This window comes from Aedes albopictus, chromosome 2, assembly GCF_035046485.1.
Source record: "Aedes albopictus strain Foshan chromosome 2, AalbF5, whole genome shotgun sequence".
Taxonomy (NCBI): Eukaryota; Metazoa; Arthropoda; class Insecta; order Diptera; family Culicidae; genus Aedes; species Aedes albopictus.
In genome coordinates this window covers 342,737,199-342,750,598 of record NC_085137.1, presented here as the reverse complement: position 1 = coordinate 342,750,598, position 13,400 = coordinate 342,737,199, and the positions used below count along the sequence as shown (strand labels likewise).

Here is a 13,400-nt window from a genome sequence, read left to right as displayed (position 1 = left end):
CTCGGCTCCTGTTGTTAATATTTGTTAATGATGATTAACCTGGGCTTGTTAGGGGAATATCTGTAAATAAAAGAAAATCGGGTTAAGTACGGTTCCTTTGAATTCCACTAAGAATTTGCATCCTTTGACAGATACGTATTTCGACCTCAACTGTAAGGTCGTCTTCAGTGTCTTGTATCGAGTCGAGTCGAGTCAAGTACAAGACACTGAAGACGACCTTACAGTTGAGGTCGAAATACGTATCTGTCAAAGGATGCAAATTCTTAGTGGAATTCAAAGGAACCGTACTTAACCCGATTTTCTTTTATTTAATATTTGTTAGTTTTCTAGTTTGGCTGAGCTGGTTGGCTCCCCTGGTTGGCATAAATCGCTGCACATAATTCGACAATATTGTCCACGCTGACGTCAGTGCCGCCAATAATGACTGTCAGTTCACCTCGCAGGTGTGCAAATCTTAGGCAACTGATAATGACGTGTTCCGGTGTTTCTTCTGTGTCAGCAACCTGGCATGACCGCATCTGTTCAAGTACTGTTTAAAGCAATCATGACCAGACAGAAATTGTGTCATGTGGAAGTTTACCTCCCTGTGTGCTCTAATGCTCCACATCAACAGATTGGACGATGGCTTTCTTGCAGTCTTCAGTGCCACTGACCACACTAACTGGGCCTGCGTGTCTGATGATGGACGATGATACGCTCGCTAGTAACATTCTCTAGCTGCTGCTGCTGTTTTAGACTGGGTCAACAAAGTCGATTTTTCGGAACAAAGCTTTTTCGGTTCATTTTAGCGTCCAAAGCAACTGTGCAAAATTTGGGAGCGATTGATTGCGTCCCCGTATTCCGCATAGCGATTGAAATTTGTATGCAATTTAGTATGAGAAAACGTGCTTTTTTGCATTTTTCTCATAAATTGAAATTTTTCGTCTAAAACTATCTAACTAATGACGTTAAACTATAACCAAGGATATGCCGAAAAATTTTGCCGAAGACCGCAAAATGATTCGAAACTTGTGAAAAAAGTTATATCGTACAGATTACCCGGTGGTGCTTAACATTTAACATGTAAAGGAATAACATCAATAATAAAATCTCAATTTTTGGCCTAAGTTACCAGGCAAATAACTTTTTTCACAAGCATCGGGTCACTTTGCGGTCTTCGGGAAAGTTTGTCGGCATATCCTAGGCTAAACTTTAACGTCATTAGTAACTTGGTACTAGACAAAAGAACTCTTCTTATGAGTAAAATGCAAAAAAGTACGTTTTCCCATACTAACTTCCATACAAATTTCAATCACAATGCAGAATACGGGGACACAACCAATCGCTCCCAAATTCTGCACAGTTGTTTCAGACGCTAATATACACTGAAAAAGCTTTGTTCCGGGTTGATACGATCATATTTAAAGTTGCTCCATACAACGTTGACCCACTCTATTGGACATGCTCCGAGGTAGAGCTGAGATCACCACCGCACGGATTTCTCTTGCAGTTGCAGACGTAATCGACGCGACTGTTGAAGTAAAGTCGATTGTCCAACATCTTTCCCAAGTGTCTGACTGCACGCTTTGGGTCAATAATGCACTTTCCAACCTGCACTGACCTCCAGTTACTGATAATCACCAGCTCGATCTTGTGGTGAACTATCAATAGCTTCTTCCCGCGCATCCAGCCTTCAACAGCTTCTACGGCCTCCATTGTCAATGCTTCGACCCCTTCTGGTAACTCACCAATTACTAGCAACGCCACATCGTCTGCAAAGCCAACAATTTTCACACCTCTGGGAAGGCTCAGCTTTAGAACCTCATCATACATGACATTCCAGAGGGTCGGGCCCAAAATGGATCCCTGTCAAGCCCGTGCTCAAAAGATCTGCAAGGACCACTGCAAGATGAAGATACCTTACACATTTTGTCTGTTTGGGCTGTAAAACAAGGCATCGATTCCTCCCCGGAGAAAACTGAGTTTTTTGTCTTTTCTAGGAAGCGTGAACCAGCTAATCTAGAGTATGAATTTTGGGTTAAGAACTCACTCAAGGTCTTTCACATATGTGTTTTGGGGTCTGGTTTGACTCTAAAGGCACCTGGGGAAAGTACATTAATTATCTGTACCAGAAGTGCCAACAACGAATCAACTTCAAACGTACACTCACCGGAACATGGTGGAGAGCCCACCCGGAAGATCTGATAAAGCGTTATCGTACAACGATACTGTCAGCTCTTGAATACGGTAGCTTTTGCCCTCAGTCCACCGCGAAAACACACATCCTGAAGCTAGAGCGTATTCAGTGTCGTTGTCTTCGGATCGCGTTAGGCTGCATGAACTCGACGCACACAATGAGTTTAAAGGTACTAGCAGCAGTACTCCCTTTATCAGATCGTTTCGTGGAGTTGTCGTTGAGGTTCCTCATTCGCTGAGTGGTGCCAAATCTATTGGTAACTGAACAATTTGAGAAGCTGATCGAACGAATTCATCAAACAAAATTTATAACAGTGTACTACTCGTACATGACTCTGGAGGTTAACCCTTCTTCGAATGTTCTCAACCGTGATTACTTCCCAGACTTCTTCGATTCCACTATAATTTTGTTCTGTCCATGCTGCAAGAAATCCGTGCAGTTCCAGATCCGCTCCGATCGGAGCACATTCCAAAAATGTTTGCAAGCAAGTTTGGTAAAAAATAAATGATTCCGCTGGATTTGGTGTATTTAATGAGCTTCATAGCGCCGCCCATAAACTTCAAAGTCCTTGCTCAGTATAAATCGCAGAATTGGTGGCTATACACTACGCATTAGAGCGAATCGCCTCTCTTCCCTCTGATCAATATTTCTTTTTTACGGATAGGTAGTCTCAGTTCAATTGAAGCTATTCGCTCAATGAGGCCGGTGAGGCATTTCCTAAGCGAAATACGAATCAAGCATATAACATCACCTTCGTTTGGGTCCCTTCGCATTGCTCGATCCCGGGCAATAAGAAAGCGGACTCACTCGCCAAGGTGGGCGCTATGGAAGGCGATATTTATGATGGTCATATCGTCTTCAATGATTTTTTTTTTTGATTGCTCGTCAGCATGCCTTAGGAGCGATTACTTCATCCTGGCTTAAGCGTTAAGCCAGGTTTAACTGTATGGGTAAGCCTGGCTTACCGGTTAAGCCGAGGTGAAATCGGCCATTAGTCAGTTGGCAACAAAAATGGGATGCAGGAGAGTTGGGCAGGTGGCTACATTCAATTCTCCCACAGGTATCGAAGACGTGGTTCAAGGGGTTTTTTTTTTCTCTGTTCGGGACATAACCACTGCGACCAATATTTTGATCTGTTGTGGTATCCCCGTGTGCTTTGTATAGTGCATGTCGTATTACTTTATCACCATTGAGAAGTTATAAACTTTATAATATAAAGTATTCGGTTTTGTTTTTTTATTCTTAATCACTTAACCTAATTTAGAGCTCTTTTGTCCACTAGGGTACTACGTGAGCGATTCCAATTGGACGCTGCACTTCCACTTTTGTACAGCGCCTAAATGTATTCTATTCTATTCTACTGTATTGAACTGATTGCCTTTGTGCTTCTTTCATTCTTCTACCCTATCCATGGTAGAATGATGAGCACGATGATGCTGGTGTGTGGCTGCTGTTCCTTTTCCAGTCCGATTGGGGGTCCATTATGAGTTGCGGTTCGCCGATATCCAAATTCCGGGTCCGTTGGAGCATATGCTCCGAAGAGGGTCAAGGTGCCAGCTGCTCTCGGGGGGAAGAGCAACTGACGAAAAATTGCAAGTGCCGGGGCTGGGTTCGAACCCATGACCATCCGCTTATGAAGCGAACGTGTGGACCACTGCGCCACGGGCCCCGACTCGGTTTTGTTACAGTAGTCATTTTCAACATAATCGCAAGGAAGGATTCTGATTGATAGGTTCCGCTTTTAACACGCTCCTTTTTCAGTCAAAATCGGATCCCTTAACGAGAACGTCGAGGGGTTGGATATAGGCCGAGATTTTATCAAGATAATGTGTCAACTTATGTCCAATCACTACTCTCTGGGCTCGCATTTCTATCGAGTAGGGCTCACAGATAGCAATCGTGCAAGATATCAATTATGTAGTGTGGGAATGTCCCGAATACGGTATTGCCAGATCCGATTTATGTGCATTCCTCAGGGTCCGAGGGACACCAGATATCGTAGTGTGCCGCGACGGAAGACGGACGCAAAGTTTTTACTTGCCGTGTTTTTAGCTTGCTCCCTGTCAATGCTTTGAATCATATTCGGCTGATAGAACTCTAACTCTGTGTGTCTCAAAAAAATTGTGAGTTTTTCAAATGGAATGATATTGTAGAAAGTAAAGTGTATGCTTAATAGGATAAATACTAGTGGATGGTGGACTAAGTAAAAGCGGAGCGACGCTGCCTTCGAAACGGATGTGTTCCAGCTGTTGCAGTTTGGGTTCCGGAGCTGTGTCAACCAGTGTACGAGATGGATGCATGCCCCACTCAAATCCTTGTATTCGGTGAGATCGAACGATTTTGTTCATTGTTTTCTTCATTATATCTGGTATAATCAGGTAAATGTGTATAATACATACTTTTCATATTATGAAATGCATTACATAAATGCTTTCTCGCCAAGGGAAGCATCCCATAAAACCCCATCCAACTTCCAACTCCAGATATCTATGAAGTGGCCCAAGTTCTTGGACATATTCTGAGTAGATATCTAATCAACATTTCCTCCCCATCCCCGCTGATCGTAAGGACCTGGCCAGGTGTCGAACAAAAAGGTCGTTCAATAAAAGGTTTGTCAAGTTCCAGGCAATTTTTCTGGCGCATTAAACGTCTCTATCGACAGCCACCCCAGGATGTGTACGGTCGGCTATGCTATGCTATGCTATCCTTCAGAGCCCGAGGGACATCAGAAAAGGAAGACATTAGAGATGTGTTGGGTAAACTTGATCTTGAGTATAAGAAGCTTGTGTACACAGTTCGAAAAAAAAACCTGTAAAATTATGACGGATCGAATGTAACAAAAGGACCCCGTCATATATGATGGAAATTTTTGTGCGATCTTAAAATGACATTGCAGATATCTGTTAAAGAAAAATCGAGATCCGAGCGAGAATTGAACTCAGATCCTTGTAGTATGAGTAGCACGCCCGAGCTCTCTCGGCTATCTCAGCTTGTTGAATAGCAGACAGTTAAAGTTAAACTGCTTCTACCATAATGCACACATTCCCGACATGCTCCGACTGCTGCAAAGAGTACTGAGAGAGACAACGGGGAAACCGCCTCAGCTGCGAGCAGCCGTTCTTTAGCTGACGACGGAGAGTGGCTAGCATGGTTCATAGCAGATGCATGTAAATTTAAAGCGAATATGCTTTAAAATCTGTAAACAAGCCGTCTGACGAGCAGCGGACTGCTCGGCTGACGTTGAATGTTGGCGATTTACATTTTTCTGTCGCAAATTTCAGTTGATCTACAATTTAGGTGCTGTTTAACTTTCATATTTTTTTGCTGTGTACGACTTCTTGAAGCAAGCTGAAGTCTTCGTTTGATATCCCCATCCTGTTGTTCCACTTGTCCACCTCGTGTCTTTATTCGATATCCCAGTCTTGTTGCTCCACTTCACAGATAAAAAATACGAATATTAGCTCTAGCACAAACCATAAATTCGTTGAATATTGCATCGTGTAACCTCCGTCTCAGCACTAAGTTGTGCCAAATATCATGCACATGCAGGGAATGCTAATAACCGCTCAATATTATGTAAGAATAATTAAAATTAATCTTTTCTTATCGCGATTTTACACGATTTTCGTTTAAACCGATGCGTTCGTCTGCCGTCGCCGCGGATGACAGCGGAGCAGCCATATTGTAAGCTCAAGTTGACTGTGGTGGCTGTGATTTGTTTTCGCGTATTTGAACATAAAAGTATCAGTTCTTGGTGTGGAAAAATCTGTGGCATACAACGTAATGGTGCATGGTGTGATTTTGTGGTCTCATCCAACTGAATGTGTGCAAAAACTTGTGAATTTGCGGGAGGACAAGCCAAAAATCTGCAGCACCGGTTTCCTTTGTTATTGTATGGGATCCCCACAACGCAACGCAGGCTTGAGAAAGAAAAATTGTGTCATTGAGCAGTTACAGTGATTTTGAATAATAAAGTTTACCAAAAGTGTACAAAATGATGAATCGTCGTTCTTTCTCAGAAACTCCCAGCCGATATCCCCGTATCAGAAATCCGATTCTCCTCCGCTTGATCTAAAACATCGATCGTGTGTCCACCTTGTTCTCATTTGTGCGCTATGGATAATTGGATGTAAATTCTAATAAGAAACTGAGCTGCTGGATTTCGTGATAATTGAAATTTACATTAACTGAAAAACGAAGCGTGTAAAAGTTAAAACTCGTGTATTATTGAACGAAACTGAGCATTCCCGTTATGTGCATAATTTCTCGTGTAAAATTACTTGAAAAATTTTATCTGTGTTGTTTACCTTGTGTCCCTTCAAAAATCGTCTGCAAGTATCGTTACAGGTTGTTTGCCCACTCTACGTTTGACCAGCAGCAATACGCCACACCAAGCTGTCACGTGTCAACGAAAAGCCCCATCACCATATCCTTTCCTCAAATATTTTTGTTCCCCCTAACCTCGACCAAACCGCGAGTTTTACGGTTCCCATGAAATTGTAAATAGTTTCAATTGAATTCGGCTCTGTTATGCCTGTTGGCGCATGAGCCTTAAATTAATGATAAGGTAGAAAAAAAAACCTCTCAGCATGATTCACCAAGAGTTCCACGCATAACTCGTGTCAACACCAAAGCTCAATCATTGCAGGAGAAAACAGCCATCCGTAGCATGAAATAGAACAAAGGCCAGGGGGTCAAGCGAGATGATCAAAGCTGACGCCATAGTATCTGCACAACTGTTGCATCAATTATTCTGTTATGTATGGGAAACCGCGACATTTACGGCCGACTGCATGTAAGGCATCTTAGTAAAGATACTCAAAAAGGTGACCTGACTGTAACCGATAATTATAATTGGCACGGCATCATGTTATTGTGTATCCTTCAAAAAGTTTTCTGCAAAGAAAACTTAACTGGAACACAGTAGAAAATTGAAGCGATTCTTCCACGGCAGCAAGTAGGATTCCGTGCCGGGCGATCTTGTGTTGATCATAATGGCCACGCTCCACATCATCTTGCAACAAATCAATGAATTCCAAGAGTCTTTCTACCTGGTGTTCGTTGATTACAAAAACGCTTTTGATCATCTCAATCCCGAAAATATGTTGGGAGCCCTCACTCTCAAGGGTGACTCTGAGAAAATCATCGGCCGTATTGAAGCACAGTACGAGGCATTATCGAGCAGAGTACTGCACAACGGTGTCTTATCCGATCCAATCCGGGTCGTCGCTGGAGTGAGGCAAGGATGTATAATATCACTGCTACTATTCCTCATTGTAATCGACGAGATCCTGGTAGGTTTTATTGATCGTGAACCAAATTGTGGATTGCTGTGGCAGCCCATTACCATGGGACACCTAAATTCTTCGAAATGACTGATGACGATGCTTTCTTAGCTCAACGGCGCTCTAATATGCAGAGTAAGCTTGATGATCTAGCCGATCGATCCTTGGAGGGAGGTATTACCATCAACGTTAACAAGATCACCTCGTTGGATGTAATTACGTTCAACTGTTCCTGTTTTACGGTAGCTGGGCAAGCAGTGGAGGATGTTCAAAGCTTCCAATATCTTGGTAGTCAAATGGCGGCCGATGGCGGCAAAAAGATGTGCCGACAGGGATGAATCAGCTTCATTAAGAGATTTTTATCATATATCTGTGCTGCTGTTCGCCAAAAAAAACCTGGTTTGAATCAGTGGAGAACACTCAATGACAAAAAAAATCGGAAACCAAAGTGGAGGTGGGTCGTCCACATTTTACAAAGGGGCGTAGACAAAATCTAAAAGCAACTGTTAGACTGAATACAAGCAGGACATCGTTGCAAAACCAGACCCAAGAAAATTGACAGAAATTTGACCTGGTCAATGTGATGGCAGGCAGGGATGGCATACCGCACTGAAAATGTGCACAGTGCAGCTCATTTTCATATTAAAACCGCGCACACTTGCACTCACACTGAGGAGCATGCCATCCCTGATGGCAGGTAATCTCCCAGGATAAAAATCTATCAGTTCAAATTAATAGTTAATTGTTTGGATTGTTCTTCTGGGCTATTATGTAGTTTTCAAAAAAGCTTGTCATCATAACGAAAAACATTATAAAGTATAATTATAAACTTCGGTCCAATTTTGATTATCGAATTACAATCCAACCTACCTGTTGCCATTGGTCCTCGATCGAGGATTCCGACGAGAAGCACCCGGTATCATGGATGATCTGCAGCTCCCGGAAGATGTTTCCACTCGGTAGGATATCCATCGTTGGGTGTTACTGCTGATGACTTTTGTTGAAAATTCTGATGCTGCTGCTACTACTGCCGAAGGACGGGGGTTTCCCTTTGTCGATGTAATGTAGTTAGGATAGAACAGGAAAACGGAATTGAGCTGTGTGACGTTATGCACACCTTTTGGAATTGAGCCAAACTTCTTTCTTGATTCTTCCTTGATTCACAATTCACTAGCTTCAAATGCTGCCCCACTGCTGGAACACACGCACTCGACACGCACTTGGATTTCTTGCTGCTCGTGGCTTAAAATTTCCCTATAAATCACTCCGAGGAAGTAAGATGATCTGGTTGAGCAATAAATTTCACTCTTATTTTTTCGCTTCACTTTCGTCGTCGTTGGAAAAACTGGTTTCTGTTGTTTTCTTCTTCTACCGCTGGAAACACTTGACTATTTGACTGATTTTTTTTCCTTCTTCTCTCATCAAGAACACACAAGCTGCGCTAAACACTTATCGATTATTTTTCTGCTTAAAAATTTTACTTCTACACGCTATGCGTCATCAAGTGGAATGATTTAATCTCATATGCACACATTTATAAAACACTTGCTGGCGGAGGGGCTTATTTGCTTCGTTGAACAATCTACTGATGTGCGGAATACATATTGGCCGCGGAGCGCTAATTTCCCGAACGATGCGGTTTCGATTTTCTACAAATATTATATTTTCATAACTTTTATCAACATTCACATGTACACAATTACTCTAACGATGCAGCAGTAGTATAGATAGATCTGCTCAAGACGACGACGACGACAACGTCGGGGGTTGTGGGTGGTGGGTGCTAAGTAGAAACTGATGACGCTAGCTCTTATGGCGGCTATATCTACTGTGTACTCGAGTCGAGGCAGGGAAACAGTATTGTTTATCTTTCACACCGAACGAAGAAGAAGCTTAGAAATGTGAGGCTTGCCATCGAATGTGGAATTTCGATTCTCTAGCAATGACGCGCTCTTCAAAATTCATCACACGAGTCAAATGGTTTATGTTTCTTTTGTTTATGTTTACTCTGCTGGATGATTTCCAAAACTTTTTTTTCCGCGGCACCGACTGCTCGTTGCTGGGGAATCCACTCCGGCTGGGGGAATTCGTATTTGGACGTCTTCGTCTTCGATGTCCCCTAGTCGCAGTTCTTGAGGCCGTGCAGTTCTTTTCTTTAATGTTTAATAGCTGTCACTTTTGGTGTTCTCTGCGGAGCACTCTGCCCAACCGTGGAAGATGTCATGAACTTTTTGGACACGTCAAGCCGATTCGAACGGTTGTTCTGCTCTATGGTATGCAATCTGAGGATGAAATTGGGGGAGAAGAATGAAGAGAAGGAAATATTTGAAAAATTACTGTTGTCTATTGTGAGGTGCAGTGTTTATCAAACTATGATTAGTATGACGTAATTCTCGAAATGTTTATAAGGGTAATTCTCAATAACGTTGCTGCTACGAGATTCCATAAAAGTGGTGACAAAACTTCCCCTAGAGGACATCCACAAACACTCAATTTTCTAATCACTGTCAGACGTAATGCCGAAAAGTCGGTTTTCGATCATTTGGTAAATCCAACTGGAAATCATTGGAAATATGTATCATCACTCTGCTCGGCTTCGAATATGGTATCAAAAAACACGTTGTTAAAAGCACTCTCAATATCTAAGAAAACACCCAAACAAGATTGCTTTTGAGTGAATGCTTTCTCGATATCCTAAGCAGCTTTGTGTAAAAGAGTCACAGTGTACTTACTAGATTGGTAGAGCCATATTGGTTCACATGAAAAGGTATGTAGCCAAATGAACATCACGGATGTGATGATCGTCAATACGTCCTAAGCATATTAGAAGAAAAGAGGTCAAACTGATAGACCTGAAATTCTTTGCTACTTCATATTACGCACGACCCACTTTTGGAGTACTCTTTGCAGAAATATTCCGCCAAGATTTGGAAATACACCTTGTGGCAAAACTACAAACAATTAGTTTTTTCAAAACTTGTTTGAAAAAATCAAAACCTTTCTCAAGCAAATCAGGATATATTTCATCTGCTCCAGAAGATTCGAAAGTAGTACAGCCATAGGCGCCAACTTGTGACGTAGTTGGGGGGGTGAAGCTCTCTAAAATTGGACAATATTCAACTTTTTTTCAGCTCAATGTGCTGTTCTTACGTGAATATTACTAAATAAGATGAACTACGTCAATATTTTTCGAATTTCATTGATTTCGAGAGGCCTCGCCCCCCCAACTACGTCACAAGTTGGCGCGTATGAGTACAGCTATTAAGTGTCCACTCAATTGATGCTTTAATTACCAAACTCCAAGCCGAAGCCAGAAAATCATTGCTACAGGATAAGACATCAGGTTTATCCGAAGATCCACACATCCGGGAAAGTATGTACAGAATAAGTATTCCAGAACCTCCTCATCAGAGAAGTGAAATAGCCATTTGGTGAACGAAGTTCATTCACTCGGAATACCACAGATTTTGCAAGGATTTCGTTCAAACGACTGACTTTACTCAAAAGCTGTTTGCAGTTCAGAAGGAATTTCTCGGCATATCTTGAAGCATGAGAAATTCCTTGCCAGAATCGCCCAAGAACTATTTTTTTTACGATTGGAGTACACTCATTGCACAATTATGGGTCACTCAAGGAACAATCATTTCATAATATGAATCGTTTTTCATACAAAAATAAAACTTTCATTATTTTTATTTTATATTCTCTTCATTGAAACTCCGTTTTATTGTTTTATATAAAAATCTGCTTGTAAAATTCACTTTAGGCGGTGAAAATTCACCAATATGAATAATAAAAACCACAATAATGGGTCAAAATTGTCTGTGTAACAATTATGGGTCAATCGAGAGGAATCGGCTCAACAATAATGTTTTGTCTATTTTGTCAATGAATGATCACTTATTCAATGATCACTGGTCTCAAACCTCTTAACGAAGCGTGATTTCACGATTTGGAATCAATTTTTCAAATTTGGGACAAAATCTTCAACACAACCACCTATAATCGCCCAAAAGTATGCAATTCCCAAGTACGCAGAACTGTCAATATCATGCTACACAAAAAGTGATCCATAATTGTGTGATTTTCGATGTTCCTTGGCACAATAATGAGTCACTTAAATTTTGTCTGAACTAAGCTTTAATTAGCTGCAGTCACATGAATTTCTACATTAAGAACGTAAATTATACCTTTGTACACTACACTTTCCTATATTCACAATCGAAGCGTTACTTTGACAGATGGTTTTGCGCCGAACAAAAAATATTGAAAACATGTATGTTTTGACGTATAAGCCCATGTGTGATACGTGTAGTGACACAAAACAAATCAACTTGTGAACGGAAAATGATAATGGCTAGCAAAAGCTTGCAATTAATTAGTATTAATCTATTAAAATGAAAAGTGACTAATAATTGTGTGTGACCCATAATTGTGCAATGAGTGTACGCAGTTGAGAAGAAATTAACAGACAGCGTTGAAAGTTTCTGTCAGGAATCGGTAAAGAAATTTGTTGAACGATTCCTTTTGAACACGAAACTGGATTTCAAGCTGGAAACATTTGTAAAAAGGTTTTTCTATCCGGATCGATCCCAGTTAGTTGTCCGGGTATTCCTGAAACGCAAAGTTTGCGAAGTAACATTCAAGTGTTCAAAAAGATGTAGCGATGATGTTTCGGCAAGATTACTGGGAACTTTGCATCGTTCCTGTATTCAGTAGCGAGACGTCAGTTGGACCTGCCATACGAACCACTCCAAAATGGCGATAGTTAACGACGAACTTCTTCTGTTAAGTTTCAACGGACTATATCCACCTTGTTATTTCTGTTTTCGCAGGATGGATATGTCTTTGGTGTAGACTTCGGTTTGAGCCGCCATTTCGCTGCATGTCTTCCTGCGTCAACTCACATGTGGCTCGCAATACTCCATGTTTCGGTATCGACCAATGAAGGAATATACATATACTGTGGTACGTAGTATTTGTTCTCATTTTAAAACCGGTCGTACTCGTTGAACGGATCTATTACCTCTGCAGGATGCGCAAATACGATTCGTAGTTCTTCATCCGTGATTGTTAATGGTATCTGTTGCTGTGGACACATATCTTCCGGATGGAGGAGCAAGTCTAGTCCCGTGATCCATCGACTTCCAAAGAAAATGTTGGTCTTTTTCCCCTTTAGTGGCTTCATCTGCAACATTGTGTTTTGTGGACACCCAACACCAATTACCAGGCCAAGTTTCTTCCAGTGTACTGGCGATACTTCCGATCGTCTGCATCTATCCAGGAAAGCACAGATTTGGAGTCACTCCAAAATAATCTGCGACTGATGGACAGCGTGACAGGTTTTGCTATTCGCCTCTCAATAACCGGTGCCTACAGCTCCAATCGCGGGATTGACAATGACTTCAGCGGAGCCATTTCGACTATGGATTTACAAAATGGAATAAGGAACTACGGTGAACGAAAACTATCCGGATCGTATGCGGAAAAACAGCATCGTGTGATCCGAAGTTTGGAGAGACGCTCAATCCATCGGAACCAGCTCTGCAGGATTTCTGATGGGATAGTGTCGTCCCATCCTACATTCTCTCTCCGCAACTCTTGCACATTCACCTTAATACCGTGGACGAGGAGGTTCGAAATCAATCCGGACGGGTCGAACAAACCTCAGGATATTGCTTTTCGTGAAGACCTTGCAAGAACTTTAACTTTCGGTGTCGTCCGGCAATTTGACGTAGTACACGAACACATCTTCATCAGTCGGCATCTACGCCATTCTTAGAATGCATTCCACGTTGACTTTCCTTGTCAGTGTTGAATTCCTTCATTGGGCTCTCCGCATCTCTTCCAGTGTATTTGTGTGTATTTCTTCTTTACGAAGTTTTTCGAGCAGGGAAAACAAGTTTCCTGTGTCTTCAGACCTTCTTTCGTGTCTTCAG

At 41.8% G+C, this 13,400-nt stretch overlaps 1 long non-coding RNA gene across 6 annotated transcripts in view; it reads right to left on the bottom strand.

The window, feature by feature from the left end:
• The window catches only part of LOC134288283 (uncharacterized), a 585,889-nt gene that overhangs the window by 513,806 nt on the left and 58,683 nt on the right, over nucleotides 1–13,400 (bottom strand). For all 6 annotated transcript variants that reach the window (XR_009997877.1, XR_009997881.1, XR_009997878.1 and 3 more), the window contains exon 2: nucleotides 8,332–9,743. This is a non-coding gene — a long non-coding RNA (uncharacterized LOC134288283). The remainder of the gene's footprint in view (nucleotides 1–8,331; nucleotides 9,744–13,400) is intronic.